The 20,583-nt window shown below is 36.3% G+C and overlaps 1 protein-coding gene and 1 pseudogene across 1 annotated transcript in view; one reads left to right on the top strand and one right to left on the bottom strand.

Moving 5' to 3' along the window:
• The window catches only part of TENM3 (teneurin transmembrane protein 3), a 400,387-nt gene that overhangs the window by 335,339 nt on the left and 44,465 nt on the right, over positions 1-20,583 (bottom strand).
• LOC102896289 lies at positions 3,191-13,048 on the top strand (annotated as a pseudogene).

The raw sequence follows: 20,583 nt of genomic DNA, 5'->3' as shown, positions 1-20,583 counted from the left end.
GAAAGTGAAATACCGTCTTTGCAGCTTCCAGTTCTCAGCGCTCTGATTAGGCATACACCGTCAACTTCATTTGTACTTGATCCATAAAAAGAGTTGCATCGTGATATTCTCTTCAAATTCTGGCAAGCTTTATTGATGGCTTAGATGTCTGAGTTAGTTTTGCTTCTATTAAAAACTCAGATTTGTTTTTTAAAGTGATGAATTACTTCACTTTGCAGATGTAGTTTTTCACATTCCAAAATAATATTTCTGACCTTGGGAAAGATTTAGATTGAATATCCTCTGTAACCATTCATAGATTTTTCACATTTAGGTTACATACTGAACAACTGTTAAGAACTTTATATTTAATAGTCCTCATGACATCTTACTGATCTGAATAATGTAAGGGTTGTAGTTAGTCTTATTTTACTGTAGGATGAGAAGCAGCAAAATTTCAGAAATTTTTTTATTATCAGACTGTATTGATGGTGACTGAAAAAGTGATTTAGCAAATTCTGAAGCACAATGATAAGTCCAAGTATTTATTACCAATTAAGGAAATAATCTTTATACAAAAAGAACCTGCTCTTAAACTGTATCCAATTTTGCAAAGGTATCCTATTGTCCCAAGGGGGTAAGAATATGCCTATCTTTGCAAAGACCCACCACCACTCTAGATGAAAGCTAATCCTCTGCTCTAAAGAATAGATAACACTTAAATATGATTTAGTCTGATGTTCCAACTCCATTTCACTCTCCCAATCATCAGATAGTATGGCCCTTACTGCCTAAAATTCTTCAGGACAAAACATAAAATGAGATATAAACAATTCTTGCATGTGTATGTACAATTAAGATATAGTATGCACCAAGTCTGTGGCAAGTTACAAGGAATAGCAGTCAGAGCTCTTCTAAAACAGATGCACAATCTTTTATTTATTATAGACCTTTTTATTGTTACAGCTGTACCATCATTATATTTCAAAATAATTCCTTATGCTCTGTTTGTCTGAACTATGAAAGGATGGTCATTGTGCCTTTGTAAAAATGTTTTACTGGAGAAATCTTATTCTTGACCAATCAACCTTAGGACTTCAAGCACATTTCACTTGACTGAACTGCCATCTTTGCCAAACTGTGTTTGAATGATAGGAATATTGAATAGAAATGCTCAGGATTACACTTGTATCAGGTCTTCACAACAAAAGATATATGTGACCAAAGCAAGAATCTAAAAATCAAAAAATAATTTTGTGATAATTGAACTCAAAGATATCTAAGAGACAAATGGGCTTTGGGATATAAACACATTTCCATTATGGTTATATGTTTCCTTTTGTTCTCAAATCAGATTTGTCAGAAAAATGACAAAAAAAAATCTTTCATTGAAGAGAAAGTTATGTTTTAAATAAATTTCATATTTTAAGGCTTAGTTGTATTTTAAATTATATTAAAATATCATATAGCCTACAAAAATTTTATTTGTCTCATGAAACACTCATTTGTCCCACCAAAATTTATTGATACAATTTCTCTCTTACCTCTTAGTTCATATAGTGCAAGTGCAGTGAACTGGAAGTTTTACCCACATAAAGATTTCGATGAAAACCAAACCAACTCCCTTTATCACCCCCCCAAAAAGATGAAGTATATTAAGTTTTCTGTTACGATCACTGGATAATTTTCATTATGTCCACTTTGATTTATTTCGGGCCATGGATGTGTACATGTTGATTTTTATGGCGGATTATGTCTATGTTGGCTCAGAAAACAGACTACTGTACTGACATCAGTGCAAAAGCACAGTGCTTTGAAGAGCTGCACTAACTTTGTTTTTACTGTAATAGCAACCGGTTAGTATATAAAGTTTTGAGGCATGTGGAAAATCTGTGCAAAAGATAAAAAGCTGTACACTGAGGGAGTACACATTTTTGCAAAGATTGTATTTTGCCCATTAAGTCAAACAATTTAAATGAAGTGTTTTTCCCTTATAATTTTGAGTAAAATATTCAAGAATAGCAAAGGAAAGGACCTGTGGGTTTGGTATTCCAATAAAGTGAGTGAAGTGAGCTGATATTGAGTTCAGAGTTAGAGACCTGCCCATCACCTCAAATAGGGGCAGCTGTCAAATTGCCATTTATGCAGTGTAGGAAATGCTGACAGGTGTATGAGAACCAGCATTCTACACTGTCACGTGGTGCTGGCATCTCCGCTTTTTATGACCTCTGACCATTTGTCTTTGTTAATCAATATCTGTAAACTCTGTTTAGCACAGATAAGAGTTATAGAGAAGTGGGTTTGTAAACAGAAAAAGTAGTCTCAAAGTGGATACGGTAATAATGAACCACACTATCCTCTTCCCATCCACTTCCTTATCCATTCCTTAGGGTTTCATCTGTACTTGGAACTATAATGGATAACAGAATAAAGAAAACAATAAAGGTAAATATTAAATCAATGCGTCTAAAATTTTAACCCCAAAACACCAGAGAAACCAACTCTGCTACACTCAGTCACTAAAAGAAATCCGTAGGGCTGTGATAACTTAAGACAGATAAATTCAAGGGAAATTCACATTGTAAAATAATAAAATATATGACTCAGTGTCTCACTTAATATTCTTACTCATCTGTGGCCCTGAAAAAACTGAAAAGCATTTTGATAAAACAGATGTTGAATGGTCTCAGTGGAAAATGATTGAAGCCTTACACCATGTAATTATTATAAAATACTACACATCTGGTACAAAGTTTGGCCTAATATCAAAAGTCATTTAGGACAAAACGAGCAAGGAGACTTCTGGTCTCATAAAAGTCTGAGCTTGTAGTTTATAGAATGATTTCAACTTTAAGTTCTCTCTTTATGAAATATAATTTATTGCATGATGGAACAGTAAGTTTCTCCAAACCACCAAACAAATAATTAGGATAGTAAAACTGAACAACTGTGAGCTATTATTTCAAAGAAAATACAGCAATGTAAAATTGTACAAAGCAATCTGGTTCCACGGGAAAAATAATGAAAGAATGTAGAACATTTACAAATGACCTTTTCATTCATGAAAAGCTAAGGTCTCAAAGGAATTTTGGAATAACTTGCATATGAGTTTATCACTAATCCATCATCAGGAAAAAACTCCAAGCTGAGAGAGGACCCTGCTAATGTATTCTGAGTCCACTGGAGCAGAAGCTACAGCCATCTGCCCGTCATGGGTCACATCCACTACGGATGTACCATCAGCAGAGAGTTGCTCCGCATTTATATTAATCAAAAGTCGAATCTCGAAACTGGTAATGCCTCACTTTCCTTCTCTCCTCAAAGTGCAATGTGAGTTCTAAATTAAGCTGATAAATAAAAATAACAGAATATTACTATATAACCCCTCCTAAGTAAACATCTCTCAGAGGGAAGCAGTAATTTTATAGTGGAAAAAAGAAAAACTTTCGGTAATGAAATAACACTAGTAAGAATGAATCAGAAAAATACTTGGAGCTCCCTTAATTAGAAAAACAGAGCTTAAAAATATGTTTGTATAGTGAATTTTTTGAAATTCATTTCAAATACACGATTTTGCTATTTATTATACTTTGTTAGACTGCTAAATTGTTACAAGTTTATCCAACTTCTGAATTTTATTTTTCTCATCCACAAAGATGTTATATCTTAAAAATAACTTTAATGTTATATGTAATATGCTAACTTTACAATATCAACAGTACTTGGAAATAAATGAAATGTGCCTTATTTAGCCAACATATAGTGTTTTATCGATATACAAACAGAAAAATGTCATGTAATGAGATGATTAAGAAAAACACGAGCTTTGTGTCTTAAAGGTTATCCATTTTAGGTTACAGTAATTGATCCCAGTCACTTCAAATGTTTAAAACATTCCAAACCCTCAGCCAAATGTTGAAGAAATAACTCTGCCAGAATTTCAGTAGAGAAAATTTTAGAAGGCTGTTCAAATCCAAAGAAAAAGAAAAATATATATTATTGCTGAGAGTCGTACGTGTGTTCTGCTTTCCAATGAAAACCATAGCCAAATAAGCTTTCATTAAATTGGAACAAGATGACAAATACTAAAACTGAAAATGCATACAGTAAATTGAAACATTAAACATTACATAAGGTCTCTAATGTGTAACAAAAAAAAAAATCTGAGACAGAAAATAAAAGAGAATATTTTCAATATCTTAATAGCTGTGTCCTCTTTCCCCTAAGACACACAACTAAAATAGGTAATGGCCTCTGAAACCAAACCAGCTTTTAAAACAGCAAAGAAGAAATACTGGTTAATTCATAAATATCATTACCAAGATGCTACAAAGGTAGGGGTATTTACAGTCGTTGCAAACACAGCCTATCTGGAGACCCTTATACTGTAATCAGGTAAAGTGACAGATTGTCAGAGGCTCACTCGCTATAAACTTCACCTTTGCAACAATAACATGTTGTATATAAAACTGCAAACTGGCAGGCCAGCAATGATCTTATTGCATAGCAGTTTGGGGTACATTTTCCATCTTCTGTGAAGGTTATAACAAAAACTGAACAAGCAGTGCATTGTACAGCTCAAATGGGCCGCGGCATAATACAGAGATTGCAGTGGAAAACTTGTTTTGTCTTAGTCTGTAGGTGCAAACAGAGTTGCACCATTTTTTTCTGACCAGGTAGTTGAAATATCACCAACTGCTGATGCAAAGGAAACTCAGGCTAATTTCTCCATGCAAAAATATATACTTGTAAACAAATCGTACCAGTTATGCAGCACACTGTTGACTGTCATAACATAAGCAAAGGACCATCTTCCATCTGGTCGCTTTCACTCTAAGGAAGTGGTGAGAGCATCCTGAATTCAGTTAAGAGATTCTATGAAGAAACAAGTCTTGACTATTTTAAAGATGGAAATAAATTATCAGCTTAAGTATTATAAAACAGTGTCTGCATTCGTTCCTAACCAAAATATTTTACCAAAAACATTTATTCATATTTTAAACAAGGTGAGAACTTGGCATTTGGGGTCTACTATTTCCTTTAGGTACCCTTTAGCTATTACAGGTTGTATGCAGTGATTTATAAGCTTGTTAGTCAATGCATCTGAAAGCTGAAATGGTCTTCCTAAAGTGCACAGGTAGCTCGCTAGCCTGACAAGGCCTGTATTTATCCATCATAAAACCAAGTCCAGGACCAAGTGCACCGTGTGAGCATAAGAAGGCAACTAATAAATACTTGCTAGATTATGCTGACTGAATTGAACTGAACCAAACTGAATTGAATTGAATGAAATGGAACTGAAAAGCTGGCAGCTATCCATTTAACACCCAAATGAAAGGCTGCCTTTGGACTTATTCTGTATAGGCCCTAAGGTGTTGCCACGTTCAAAGAGGAATTTACCAAATGCTTTCTGTTGTTAAGGTAATGACTTCTTTTTACCCTAAGGAAAGAAACCTTGCTGTAGCCACAAATATATCTGGTCGAGTTGGCTATCAGCTAAATAAAAACCCAAAACGTAACATTTTACCTTTCCTCTAACTTTCCATGCTTTGATAACTACATTTCAAGTCTTCACCAATCAATTATGTAGACAGATTTTATTCAGCTCCTCTTGGCATGTGGTTCCTAGGAACTCAGCATAGTGAGTTAGACACAGCCATGAGACACTTTCATGTTTCTTTGATCCTCCTTTCTCACAGTCAATCGAGTTTAAGGCAGCTAGTACAGACTGGACAGTTAGTCAACCACCACTAAATTTCTACAATGTGCAATTGATTTAATAGCACCACTGAGAGAGAGGAATATATGGAGGAAAGTTGTGGCAATTGTCAGTAACCACAATGACCCCAGGAGAGGTAGTGTGTGTGTGTGTGTGTGTGTGTGTGTGTGTGTGTGTGTGTGTCCCTGCATTCCTTTTCTCCTCAGAGCCATAAGCATGTGATCTATAGCCTAATGTCTGTCCAGGATCTGGAATCAATCTCGCCTTTAGTAAGAAGGAACTCAATCTGCTCTAGTTTAATATGTAAAGGATTCCGTGACAAGTGTGGCCTCCATGCCAGGTCGAAGCTTGTGCTTCACTTTATAGTAAAAGGGCTTCTGCCTTGCTGCTGAGACAAAGGGTCTCTGTAACTGGAGTCACCTTATCTGAATTTCTATTCTCACAGGCTGTCCACGGCACCAGCTCCTCCAGGACTAAAAGTTCTTCTCTAGTGTCGAATGCCAGACTTCCTTAAAACAGAGAACTAAAGCCTGCTCACATAGACCGCCATATGTTAGAACCTAAATGAAATCACATTTAGCTTTTAGCTTCACTTGATAATTATTAACTCGCAGAAGTAGAGCACAAATTCGGAGCAGTGGGTCTTGAAGTGTGGTCCCTAGAGCAGCAGCAGCAGCAGCAGCAGCAGCAGCAGCAGCAGCAGCAGCAGCAGCAGCAGATTCGCAGCCCCCCCCCCACCCCGACCTACTGAATCAGAGACTTGGGGTGGGCTCAGCTTTAACTTCCCTCTGGGCGATTCATCTGCTCACTGAAGTTTGAGAATATTGAAACCGGGTAAGATTGTGTGAAGAATACCTTTCTCAGCCTTGGATAATTCATCTATAAAGTAGAGATACAACCTACGTCACAGGGCTAGCACATATGCTCCAGGTGGTCTCTGGCAAACAGTCAGTGCTCAGTTACATTGTCTACTCCTAAACTCTGAGTCCACTGCCTTGTTGTGCTTGCTCCCCATTACCTCTTGTTCGATACTTTTTTTTTATCAAACCTATGCGTTACCTGCCTGTATATTCTCCTCACACTTTTTTTCTCAGATTGAGTCAGGGTCTCCGGGTCCCATTTCCAGTCCGATCCATTTGGTTTTCTCTTTCCTTACATAGTTAACACTTCCGTTCTTAATTCATAACATCTAATGATGTGTGTAGTTGTACTTGACTATACATGTGATTTCAGGAGTCCCTCATTATTAATCTCATGGTTTTTCATATGTATATTGACTGGATTTGTTTCTTTTATAAAATCCAATCTAAGCTAGGTTAGATTCAAAAGAAGTCATAGACAAATGCAAAATCTCTTTTATTTAAAAAAAATCCAAATAAAAGATTTTACGGAGACCCATAATCTACCTAAAGTATTTTTTGCCAATTAAAAAACGCACATAATTATAATAACTATTTTTATTTCGTTGTTTTCTTTGCTTACCTTGTGCCAACAACTGTTACCTAATTTAAGAATGACAAATATCTTGTGAAGTAGATACTGTTAGCCTCATTTTAGATATAAAGACACAGGAGCACAGAGGATTTTAATAACTAAATGAAAGTTTCATAGCCATAACTGGCAGAGATAGAATTTAAATTCAGGGTTGTCTGACTCCAAAGCCTGTACAGTAGTCCCCCCTGGTCTTCAAGGAATACGTTCCAAGACTCCCACACCTGTGGATTCCAGAAACCATGGATAGCACTGAACCCTAATATACTATGCTTTTTTCCTATACATACATACCAATGGTAAATTTTTATTTATAAATTTGTCACAGTAAGAGATTAACAAACATAACTATTAAAAAATAGATCAGTTATAACAATATACTGTAATAAAAGTTATGTGAATGTGATTTTTTTCTTTTTCTCTCTGCTAACCCATCTGATCAACCAAGCTGGCTACTAAGTGACTAACGAAGAAGTGATTCATATCATGGTCAGGATGGAGCAGGATGACAAGAGATTTCATCAGAGTGGTGTGCAATTTAAAACTCACGAAGAGTTTATTTCTGGAATTTTTCATTTAATATTTTTAAATGGAGGTTGACTTTGGGTAACTGAAACCCTGGTAAACAAAACCATGGACAAGGGGGGACTGGTGTATTCTTATACTGCCTCTAGAAATGTCAGACTTCATCATAATAGTAAGCCTCTACCTAGACCCCCGCACTCTACATAGATGTGGATAAACTGGAAGGAAGCCCAAGATAAATCCAGCTGATGAAAGGAATAGAATGAACAACAAAAGAAATTTAGAAAATCTAAATGTGCTTAGACTGAGGGAAAAAAATGAAAAATGATTTCACTGTTTATAGAGCACAATGATTTAAAATAGCATAATCTAGGAAAACGAATGGGTTGAATCCAAGAAAAGAAAATTTTAGGCAAAATCTTCCTCCTTCCTAACCACCCCAAAATAATTTTACCTTGAAGAACTTCTGGATTTTAGCAACTTCAGAAAGGAGTGAAAAATTATCATCTAGGGTATTTCTGACAATCCAGACAACCGTGAAAAAAAATAATTTTGCACAGGCAGAGAGAAAGTGAATGGCCTGTTGCTTCTTGTCGAACTTTAATTTTTATGTTTTATTAACAAAACATTTTTATTTTTAAAAAGTATATGTATTTATCCTTCAAGCCTCTTGAGTCTTTTGGCTAAATGGTATTTTTAACCTTTAACATCTCCATTTCTCTTTTAACGAGCATAGTATGTAAGCAACACCAAAAATTCATAAGGAGATCAGCAACTAAACTAAATAGTTGAATCATAATAACTCAGGCTAAAAGGTGGTTTGAATATTCTTGGCCTAATTAGACTTATTAGACAGTATATTAATTTAGTACTTTCATTCTGCATATTTAGCCATGAGCACAAAATTTTACTCAAAGTGATTTTTTAAAAATTTTCCATTAATTAATACTCCTCAAAAGCATTTTGAATTTTTTAAATTAACTTTTTATTTTTGTGGTTACAAACATTGATTGCGATAATGTCTTGGAAGTTTCAAGGCAAATCTGCTAACGGGTTAATTTTCTGAAAGAACTAGGCTGTATAGAAGGCTCAATGTTATTCCTAAAATGCTTAGTATGTCCATTTGTTTCAGAAGTGTCATATCAGGGACAAATCGATGTGTTAAGAATTGTCTGATAATATTGTTGAGGGATTAATCTCACACACTAGATCATCAGCACGATTATCTTTGGCATATTGTGTGCACATAGTTCCATTTTAAGCATGAAAAGCCTTCTAATGCCAAACTATGAGAGCCTATATATTGAATGATCTGCCACCATTCAATATTTAATCCTGCAATTGAAGCCACTAAAGGGATATAGCAAAGTAACAAGATGAATGAATCGTGACCTCAAACTTGCAAAAAGACAACCCAAACAATTTATCTTTCTGGCCTGTATGGCATGTTTTATCCAATATTCCTATCACTTCTCCTCAGTCTGGGAATTGTAGATTGATCAATGCCACATTAGCAAATACTTGAAATGAGAGCTGGGAATTTAGGCAATCCATTGTTTATGCTTTAAGAATATCCTCCTTCACTTTAGTTTATCTAAAGTCTAAAATCAAGAACTCATAATTAAAAATCAATTTGATTCTCTAGACTACATTTCCAAGCAACCGTGGAGAGGACAATGTAAAATAATCCAATGTCTATGAAAGATGAAATACATAAATGAATAAAACACAAAACTTCATGTCTCAGAGCTTACATAGAATTCTTTGAAACTGTACCGCTCTCAAATGCAATAAAGCCACAGTTCAGTTATTAAGAGGATACATTCCACCCCAATTCACTGGTTAACTGCTTAATACCACATCACTTCAGCTTGTGATCTTACGTTTTTCATAAGCTAAGTGGAATCAATCTGATATATATGTGGTCAAGGCTAATTTGTACCACTTTTTGCTCCTGTATGCACGTACGTTTCAGTTGTGCAAGGTCAGTGTTGTTTTTATAGTTAAGGGGGGTGGGTAGGTGAATGTGCTCTTCCCTCTTACTTCTCCATAATAAAAAATGTTCGGATTTCTTCTCTAGGTATAAACAAGATAGGCAGTGAGAGAAACCTGTGCACTGTTCCCCAAGAAGTTACAGGCCAAGCACAGCTCACCTTAGATGAACTGGTGACCCTCCTAATAAAACTACACTGTAGGTTTTGAATTAGCCCAAAGGTGGTGCTTATTTTATTCTGTTACTAAATTTTGTTTTGAATCACCATGTGCTACCTACAAACTATTCTTCTCTGGGATTACAACTATAAAACTGTAATTATTCTCTCTGCCCTAGTGTGTGGTTTCTGGTCAGTGAATAAGAACTCTAAATGACTTATGTGTCATAATATCAAGCTGGCCACATTTCAGTTGGTATCTATTATATCCAATCGTTTTGAGATACGGAAGGAAACTGTTAACATATTAGAGGTATCATTATTATTATGAACATGCCAGCAATCTTCTGTGATAAAGTGTCATTGACTTCCTGCCAACTCTCATGGATTCGTGACATTTTGTTAACCAGTCTACTAAAAAAATCTATACCAGGATATTAGATGGTATTTAAAAATAATAATAAAGCAAGGGATCAAGTTAAAGAAATCGTGTATCTTAAAAAATGATAACTGCAAAGTCCATTAACTTTGCTTGTCAATGTCTACTCTGTAATTTATCATTATGTTTATCATGACATTCTAAAATAAAAAAAATTTATCTTTTTGGCAGCATATATATTAAATAAATTACATTTGTGGAACGATTATTTATACATTTTGAGTATATGATATTTGCACACATTTCTAACAATCTAATTTTTTAATTCTCTAATTTTCTGTAGGTTATTTTTTTAAGTTTCTTACTTCGATGTATGTCTAAAGATGCATATATGTATGACTCATGAATATAGGTGGGACCATTCATAGCGTTATACTTTTTATTTTTAAAATAGTATTAATCCAGCAAGTTTTTATTTAAGCAATACGACTCTCTTAGATGACAGATAATATTGAACTAAATACTCTTTTTCCTAATGACTTGTCAACAAGTGCGGGAAAATAAGTACGAATAGGATTCAAATGTAAAGATTTAAGTAAACTAATGTGTCACTTAAGTAGACATTTTCTGTTAGTTATTTTTAATGATGTGCTACATAGATATGGTGATGGAATGGATCTCATTAAGAAGAATTACTCCACTAGCATCTTTTATTCCACTAAGACAAACTGCCATTTATTATTCTTTACTTCTTCTTTCCCCAGTGGATCTTTACCTTCAGCCTACACAGACACTCACAAATCTCACTGATCCTTAAAAAAATAATTTCAAATAGCTCTTCTCATCCACTATTAAACTTTATTCTAAAATAGCCAGGACAGCTTCTTCTCATTTCTCCTCGCTTCTTCATTTACCCTGCATTCTGAAGACCCACTTCCTTCAGAAATTAATTTCTCTCTTAATTTGTGTAACATTTCACCTGTCTCCTATTCTATTTCTACCCCTCCCCCCAACTGGTTTGGTGGTTTTACCCTCTGCCTCCTTCCTTCTATTCTCAGCGCTCCCCTGCTGCAGCCATAATTCATGGTTCCACAGCTTCATCTGTCATCCCAATTCTGCATTTCCAATCCCCATCTCTCTCCTGAACACGAGCTCTGCTTTCCCAAAAATGCTGGTTATGGATCGGTGGCTGAGTGTACTATGGAGCCGAACACATATTTCAAGTTACATGTAATTAAGCCCATTAAAGTTACATTGGAGCATGAGCTTACCATTTATTTCATCTTGCAGAAAATGATCTCAAGTTGGGTGGTAAAGTGAAAGATGGTGAGTGAATCAACATTACTGTTTCACTGTTAAAGCTATTCAACTGATTTCAGTTTTTCCCTCTCCCCAGTGATATTAGACGTGTTAATGCCTCTTATTAATTACCTCGACTCTGTATAATAGAGCAGGTGGCTATAACGACGTAAAGTAGTTTTGAGGAAGAATTACCCTTAACTATTTAAATCCCATTGTTCTCATACTGAACATGTGATTTTTTAAAAATTTGAGATAAAAGAACATAATAGGTAAAACAGCCATTCAATCTGGTATATCGGTAACTTGAGAATACTTGCAGTTGAATTACAAGTAAAGTCAACTAAAAACAGGGAACATTCTAATCATATCTTATTCTTCGGAGCATCTCTTTTAAAATTAAGGAATTGTTCAGCTTATGCCTGAAATTGCTTTAAAGTAAATGTTATGCCATATTCCCTCAATTATACTTCAAGAGTCAGTTTTGTTCATTTTGTAGAGCAAGAACTTAATTATAAAAAGGATAAATTCAGAAACATAGAGGACATTTCTGTTTAGTAAATAAACATATATTAAGTGCCAGCTGTATGCAGGGCAGTGTCGATTATTTCTTCAATGAAGATAATCTCCTTTCCATTCTTTTATCCTATCATTTATAAACAGAGTAAATGGTATATACAGTATATACAGCTTTGGGACTGACCTTTGAATAAAAGATGCTATAAGCTGAATAATCATTAAATGCCATTAAATTTATTGAATCTGCTCAGTTACTGAAAAAGAATGTTGTCTTTTAATTGTGCATTAGTCTGGGTAGTGAGGCAACATGGCTACACTCTCATTTCTAACAGCTCTGCAGCTGTTATTACGATATAGGTCTCCTTAGAGGCCAGCATCTTATTTGTGTCTATTCAGGGCCTAACAATGGGCACTCAGTAACTATTTGACGAAAAAAATATATAAGTGGAGTGAGTCCTATTGGAATCTTTAGGGCGTCTGGGTTTGATTTTAACCTCTGAGATTTATTAGATGCAATTCTGTACTAGTTAATTATTTTCTCTAGGCCTCAACTTCCTAATCCGTAAAAGGAGATTCCCCTTCCTCCTTAGTCATGGGCGTGGTCATAAGCTTCATGTGATGGTCAAATAATGTACACATAACCAGCCACGCGTCCTAGCCAGCTGAACGATCCTGCCGTGCCTCAGCCGAGACCTCATCAAACTGCCATCTCTGATGGAACACGCTATGGACACCGTGATTTTCATGTTTGCTGGGGATAAAGGCTTCTTAACGAAGGAGGGCCTGAGAGTACTTATAGAAAAGGAGTTCTCCGGATTTTTGGAAAATCAAAAAGACCGTCTGGCCGTGGACACAATAATGAAGGATGTGGACTTGCGTCGAAGTGGCAGACCTGGCTTCCGGAGCTTCTTTTTGCTAATTGCTGGGCTCACCATCATGTACACTGACTATTTTGTAGTACACATGGAGCAGAAGAGAAAGAAGTAGGCAGCACTGAACAATTATTCCCACCCTATAAGAGTTCTCCACATGAGTCACTGAAGGAATCTCTCTGCCCCATAGTTTCCCTCTGTATAAGGATTTCATGAGTAGATTGAGATCCTTAAAAAAATCCCACCCCCATTTGACGAAAGAAAAGCCAATTAAAGCTAGATAAGCTTTTGATTTTTATATTGCTTGCCCTCAAAAAACCAAATTTCTTTTTTAGTTCCAAAAAATAAAAAATAAAATGTATAAAAATATCCTGTAAACTGAAGAACTCACAAAGGCAGATATTATTTTTATTAATAGTCTAATATAAAAGTCTCTAAAAAAATTTCTTTCCCATGCTAAAATAAGTTTCATAAAATTTTGAAATTTTATGGAATTTTAAATCATTAAATAATTATATGCAAATAGGAAAGGGACAAGAAACATAGAAAAGAAGGATTAGGGCATAGAATTAATAGCTACGCTCTTAAATTTTATTAGATAAATGAGCATCTTCCAGATGCTGGACCATACAGGAATCACCAGGACAACACGGCAGTGGACATCACAGTATTCTGGTCCAGTTCCAGACAAAAGTTAACATAATCATCATATAAAGAAGGATATGTGTGTGTGTCATAAAAGTCAAAGAAGGCCAAAGAAATATCCATTTTGGAGAGGATCGATGCAAGCTTCTGGTAAAAAGTCACCTTTGAAATAGTGTTAAAATTATGGATGAGATTTTGAAGGGGTGGAAGCATGGGGACAGAAGTGTGTCTCATGCTAAAGGGGAGGGACATAGGTAGGAACATGTAAGTAGTATAATGTCACTGCAGGATATAGGCAATTCAGGAACATCTCAAAACATATTGCAACCACATTTTACTGTCATTACATTGCTAACTATCTTGTGGATCGGGGCACACTCTTAGCAACCTCGAAACTGATATTGCAGTTCCATTTTACAAAACTGATCATTTTTTGCTGCTTTCCAACCAGGTGAATCAACAAGAGCTCTCAGGAGTCCTTGACGACAATGACAACAACAGCAACAATAACAAATCCGTATCTCTTCAAGAATGTGCTTCTGCTGAGTTCATATTTATAATGTTCTGTGACTCAACAGCATCACACAGATAAAGCTCAGAGGAAAAGTAGCAGTTAATAAATTTTTAAGCTGCTTTCCTTTAAAACATCAGGACTGGGCAGTACAAAGACTTGCCATGGTCTGTCAAATGCAAACGGATCTGTAAATCTCAAAAAGAAGAATTATCTGAGCTAAGGAACAGCTGGCCCTGCAGATCCCATAGCCCACCTGGGATCCCCTTACTGCAGCCTGTCATTCTTAAAGAGTTTAATGCTAATACGGTCAATGAAACATAAAACTAGACTGGGGAGGTGGGCTACGGGCACCCTCAAAGGATTTATCTTATGCTTCGTAAAATGACCTTTAAAGAGTCATCTTCTAAAATGTAGCTTTGAAAGTACAGCGCTGTGCTCACAGAAATAATTTAATTGATTTGGTGACTTGTATATAATATGTTGCATAGTTAAATAAATTTCTCTTTTGTTACATTCCTTGTTAGAGTTAAATTTCAGATTTCTTTACTTTTGCCACGTCCACTGAGTGAAACTGCTAATTCTTAAAATTATTACATGTCATTTTCTTCCCTGACTGGTAATATGGCTTCATATTACTTTAGCTTCATTTTGAAGTCCAATTTCTATGGCTCGGGCATCGTTCTTTAACCTCTTTATTCCACCTACCAAACCCAAATTGGCTTACTTTGCAGAAATAGCTACAACAGGGGTCTGGCTTTGATAAGTTATTTGAATGTGCAGTTTCTGAACAGTGTTTGTAGGGTAGGTGGGAAGGCCAGCTGGTTGGGGGGATCAGATTAGTTGAAACACAAAACTAACACTTTTATCTACGCCTCCCTCCCTTCCAGACACCCGGCAACTATACTTACAGTCAAGATGAAAAGTTGGAGAATATCCCAGTTTCATTTAAATGGGAAAAGAAATTTGACATGTTAATGATGTGGGACGTATTGAGAACATCCTTCCTTGTTCATTTACGACTTTAGACATTTCTATAGGGACGTTACAGTGTAATTTGCGTTTGAAATTTCAGTTATAAAAGGGACCAGATTTAATAACGTTGACTAGGGACTGCAGCGCCAAGTAAAGTCTTAAAGCAACCTCTGCCTCGAGCATCATCTTCATCTATCGTGGTGCTGGTTATCAGCCTGCTCTCATTGCAGGGTCAACTACTTTTGGTCATAGATTCCTAACGCTTTCAAAATGGTTCTCAGGTTTGTGATACAGATAAATGTTTCCGAGAAATTGGGGTGGCTAGAGATCTTCACATTCAATTTCATTTATGATCTAAACTTGAGATTCGAAAGCATGATAACACAATAAAGTAATAGCAAATTTCCAGATGTTCTATAAAGTTACTGTCATATGTCCCAGGGAAAAGTTACATTTAAAATAATGAGTATGTTGCTAAATTAGTAGGATGAGTGTAGATCCTGTAGACAGTGAAAAGTCAGGCAGAGCTTTTACACTTACAGCGTGAGAGAACAAGAAATAGTTGAATCTTCCTGCAAAGTACCTCACCTGCTTAAGTCTCAAATCTTTACTTATTAAACGTGGTGAATATTCAAACATACTTTGTAAGATTGTTTTGAGGATTAAATGAGATAACATATCAAAATACTTAACAAAACTTAACAAAACATAGAACTGCTCAATACATACTTATTACATTATTATCCTAACTTTTAGCATCATCAGAAAATTGTTTTTCAGAAAAATAACATAATCGACATAGCTTTCAGGAAGCTTGATTTGGCCATGGCAGAGGACTGAGAGGGAAGATCGTTAAGTTACGTAGGAAGTGGCTTCCAGATTCCAGAGAAGTGATGGATCTCCGAGCAAGTGGGGAGCAACTGGAATGAAGGGGAATAGACAGCCATGGAGAAAAATAAACCAACCCAAGATATCTAGATGGCTAAAAAACACCATAATTCCCAAGAGAAAATAAGCCCCTTGTAATTTGTGAAAGCCCATTCTCCACCCGGGCAAACAGATAGATGTTTATAAATTTGCTTAACCGCGCGGAGGAGAAAATCCAAAACAAGACTGACTGATTATTATAATTTTTATTTCCAATTATTATCCCTTGGAACACAGAGTTTTATTTTATATACCATCCTTTCTGTTCGAAACGCAAAGACTTCCAACAACATTATAAGGCAAAATTTCTCTCTCGCGCGCGTTAAAAGTACGTAGACGTTCCTGTGAGATTCTCTTTTGTGAGAACCTATTCTTAGGACCCGTTGTTGTTGACTATTCACAGTTATTAGAGTTCCAAATCATACTGTGCTGTGTTTACTGAAATTTTTTAAACCGAAAGCACAGAGATGCTTTTGTGAATCTGACTGATTGCGTGATTGATTTTCCCCCAAGAGTAACTCACTGTTGTATTCAGTATTCACCTTCTTAATCCTATGTTCTAATTCAATAAACGGTGAGATTTTGCCACTTAGGACATAATAAACTTATTCTAAATACATTTATAATATTCTTCATAGAGTTTTTATTTTTTAAGGTTAATATTATCTTTCCTAGGTATAGTATCTAAGGTGACACAATTTTTAAAATGCAGTTTGGATATCAGTTTATTTACTTTTTAAGAATGCCACTGAAAAACATGATAATATGAATGATAACAATGTATTCTTTCAAGAGAAAAAAAAACCTGTATGTCATGAAATAATTGAAAAACATACACCTGTCATTTACTAATAGTTTTAAGAATCTCTCTATTTATATCAGTTTCTTGTTGAAATAATTTACCTTTGAGGCAGAGAAACAGATAAACAGATTAAGTTATACAAATTTCAAATTTTTTACATTGCACTTCCCATTCATTTTATTTTTATTTATTTTAAAAATAACTTTTAACAAAAGCCTCTATCAAATATTGTACCAAATATTGTAATAGATTTTTGTTGAACAGAGTAATACTAACGTGTTATTTTTATACAACGCACAAGAAAACTTGCATTTGCCAGCTTTACCCTGTAAGATCCCTTGCTTGTACAATTACACAGTCTCAACATTCTCTGGGGTTAATGTTTGGATGAATTCTGAATTTAATGTTAAAAAGCAGACAAATTTTTCTTTCAAAGAAGCTCGGTGATGCATTTGTGCTTACAACAATGGGACCGGCTAAATAATTTTATATATGTAAAAAATACATCTGATGCTGCAGAACAGTTTGCTTTACTTATCCTGAAGCTAGCTCTTCCTTTGGGGTTGTTGAGCTTTCTTTTAAATTCCTTTGCTCAGAGGAGGCTAGAATGCTAACTTTTTTCAATAGAAAAATCTCTAAAACTGGTCTGTAGGAGATGGGGCTTATTCAGCTTCGAGGCTGAATACTAGTCTTAAACACTTGTACCCAAAAAAGTGGGGGGTGGGAAAGAAATGTGGAATGCAGGCAAGAGGGAATAAAAGGGGAATAAGAAGAAAGAAGAATCATGAAAAGAGTCAGGGGAAAAAAAAAGGAAGAGTAATTAGAGGAGGGAGCAAGCAGGAAATCACGGAGACAAGGAAAGGCTGCAGTGTGAAGGCTCAAGCTGTAGGACAAGGAAAAGTTGTATTTTTGGAGAACAGTGACTATCCATTCTCTTCTCATCTATTATGTCGCTGGCACTACAGCAAAGAAAACACAAATATTTCAATATTGGTGGTGTTTTTAAAAGCCAGTGGAAAGGAGCTAAAATGGCTCATTTATTCCATTCATTTTCTAGCTTGTTCGAGAGCTACGAAAGTACAAATTGTTTTGGGGGACAATAAATGAAACAGATACATTTCTTTGTTTATACTTTTTGTAAACACACACAACAATAAAAGTCTCCAACAACATCTACCTGCATTTACCCTGTGGTCTTCTCGCAAAGAAATGGTATTAAATGAAGAACAGTTTATACTTGCAAGAAAAAAAAAATTCAACAGTGCAAGACGTTTTTTAAGAAAACTTGGCCAATTTTTCTGAGTATAAACACATTAACTCCCTTCCCTTATAATTTTGGCTCTGAATAAAATGTCACATGTGAGTAGTGTATGTTTTTTCATTTGATAAAATCTACTTCACAGGGTGAGTGTGAAAGATATGAGCATCATTACTGAGCCATTTTCCAAGGCTCTTCTCAGATCCTCCCCCCGCTACATATATATCCATCTTCAGTGAAACCTGAAGGCCAGATTTCTCAGGCCCAATGAAGATGGTGGAAGGAGCACCCAAAAATGATACTGACAGAGGGCGGAAGAATTGGAAGTGCACTTAAGAGCAATACCATCTATGCACAGTAGCACAGTCCTGCCAGGGGCAGTGCCATAATTAGCTGAATTTTATATACAGCTTCTTAGGACAAGTAGTCACACTGACGAAGACCGTCTCCTTGAACCAAACTTTCCATCCCCTCCAGCCACGTCATTTTAGAGAGAATCCCTCACCTTCCACACGTGATGGAAGTCCTCCTCACCACCTTTGGTGTGTAAGTCCTTGGCCAGCCTTTAGCAGGAGTCCTGTTAAGTTAGTTTGGCAAGAATCTCCCTATCCTTCATATCTCCTCTTAATAATTTTTCATCAACTGACCTCCCAATCCGCCCCTTGGCTAAATCTTTACTTGTTTTTGTTGTAGTTGGAATTAAATGCAAATACAACATTGCTATCATTTGACACCTATGGCAATAGTACCGAATAACGTCTTCCTGCGGAATAATTTTTCCTTTAACAACATCAATTGTATGTGGTCTCAGACCATGGATTCCAGATAAGAAACTGGAACAGTAAGAACCACAACAAGGGTGATAGGCATGGGTGGGAACTGGCCTCAAAATCAGTGGTCAAGATGCCATTGGGTCTGGTATCAGATAATATGAAGAGGGCGAGGTCACATGCCAGAAGTGTGATCAAGGTAACGGGCTTGTGAAAAGAGGTTTTCAAAAACCGGATGAATTTGGGGCTTACGGTTTCACTCTCTGCCTGCCTTTTGATGCTCAAAGTTGATCTGGCAGAAAGATCAGGCCAGCATCCTGGATCACAGGGCTCTGGACTCTGAGAGGCGGCCTTAGCACCAACGACCTGAAACCTAGGGAGACAGCAGCAGGAGTGAGCATCCTAATGATGAGTTTGGAAAATGAATATGCCACAGAAGATGAAAGTCCCTCTAAATACTTCTTGTGTTAAGTCCTTCACCCCCAACGTGAATGAAAAAGAGATAACAATGACATTGCTCAGCTGAGCTATTCTGAATGTGAAATATGCAACAAAATGATATAATTTGAAAATACCCCCCCAAAAAAAAGAAACATGAAAAAGATATCAGACAATGCAGGTCAGTTCAATTAATCAGCCGTCTAGTTTAATGTGATTAATACCAAGATAAATTACTACTGCACAGTTTCTTTGAGAATTAGCTCCTTTTTTCTTCTTATAAGCGATGAGATCTAAGCAAATATGAACCAATTCAGATTTCATTCTTTATCTAAAAATGATCTTTAGCAACAAAATTCTTTGTCTCTCTTAAGTGGCTACAGAGAGTCAATCAAATGCACATATTCAACAAACTATCATCCAGTTCCCTCTTCAATAAATTCTATCAGAGCATTATCCTATGAGGTTTCTCTGCTACTATTACTTCAAAAGCAAAATGCATATTCTGATTCTTATCTTGCAATGTCAAAAATATTCACTTACACCTCCTTGCTCAGATTTTTCTCTTTGGATAAATAATAGCTTTTTCATTCAGAAAACAGTAACTACAGAACCTTGTGTGGAGCTTTCCATCTCTATTCAAATCTTCAATCCTAAAGAAAAGTCAACTGGGCTTATTCTTCCTCCAAGTCATTACTTTTCCTCTAATGGTTACAGATCTTTTTCCATTCCAGTACTTCACTCATCCTCCTGCCCTGAGTCTTTTGTCTTCATCCCCATGGTCCTTCAACCACGTTGACAGAGATATCACTGGAATGGCCAAGGAGCTAGGAATATGCACCAGGGATCAATTTATCTTGGGCAAGGGAATTGACTAATAGGTTTTTTATTTTTCTGTCTCTAATTTCTGTGATTTCCCTTTGTCAAGGGGATTCCCAGACCAATTTTTTCTTAGCTGTCAAAAGCACCTGCTCTCACTCCTCGGCTCAGCACCGGTCAGGCCCCTTCCAGCTGTCTGATCTCGTCCCTGGTCAGAGCACACACCTCCCTCCAGAGGCCACGTTGGTGGAAAGGCTCCAGCACAAAGAGACTTCTGGGCAGCACTGGCCCTTTGCTGAGCACGGAGGCAGTAAGAGCGAGCGGCTGCCCATCCCACAAGCTAGGGCTGCCCTGTCATCAACTTCCTCCCTGCTCTGAAGGCCAAACAAGAGGAGGTTCGATACGAGGTCAGGAAGGCAGAGAGGGCACGCGGTAGAGACTTTCAAGAAGATTTTACTAAATGAATCTGGGATGCCAGCCAAAGCCTGGGTTAACCTCACTTGCG

This window comes from Pteropus alecto, unplaced genomic scaffold, assembly GCF_000325575.1.
Source record: "Pteropus alecto unplaced genomic scaffold, ASM32557v1 scaffold24, whole genome shotgun sequence".
NCBI lineage: Eukaryota > Metazoa > Chordata > Mammalia > Chiroptera > Pteropodidae > Pteropus > Pteropus alecto.
This window is presented reverse-complemented; position numbering and strand designations above follow the sequence as displayed.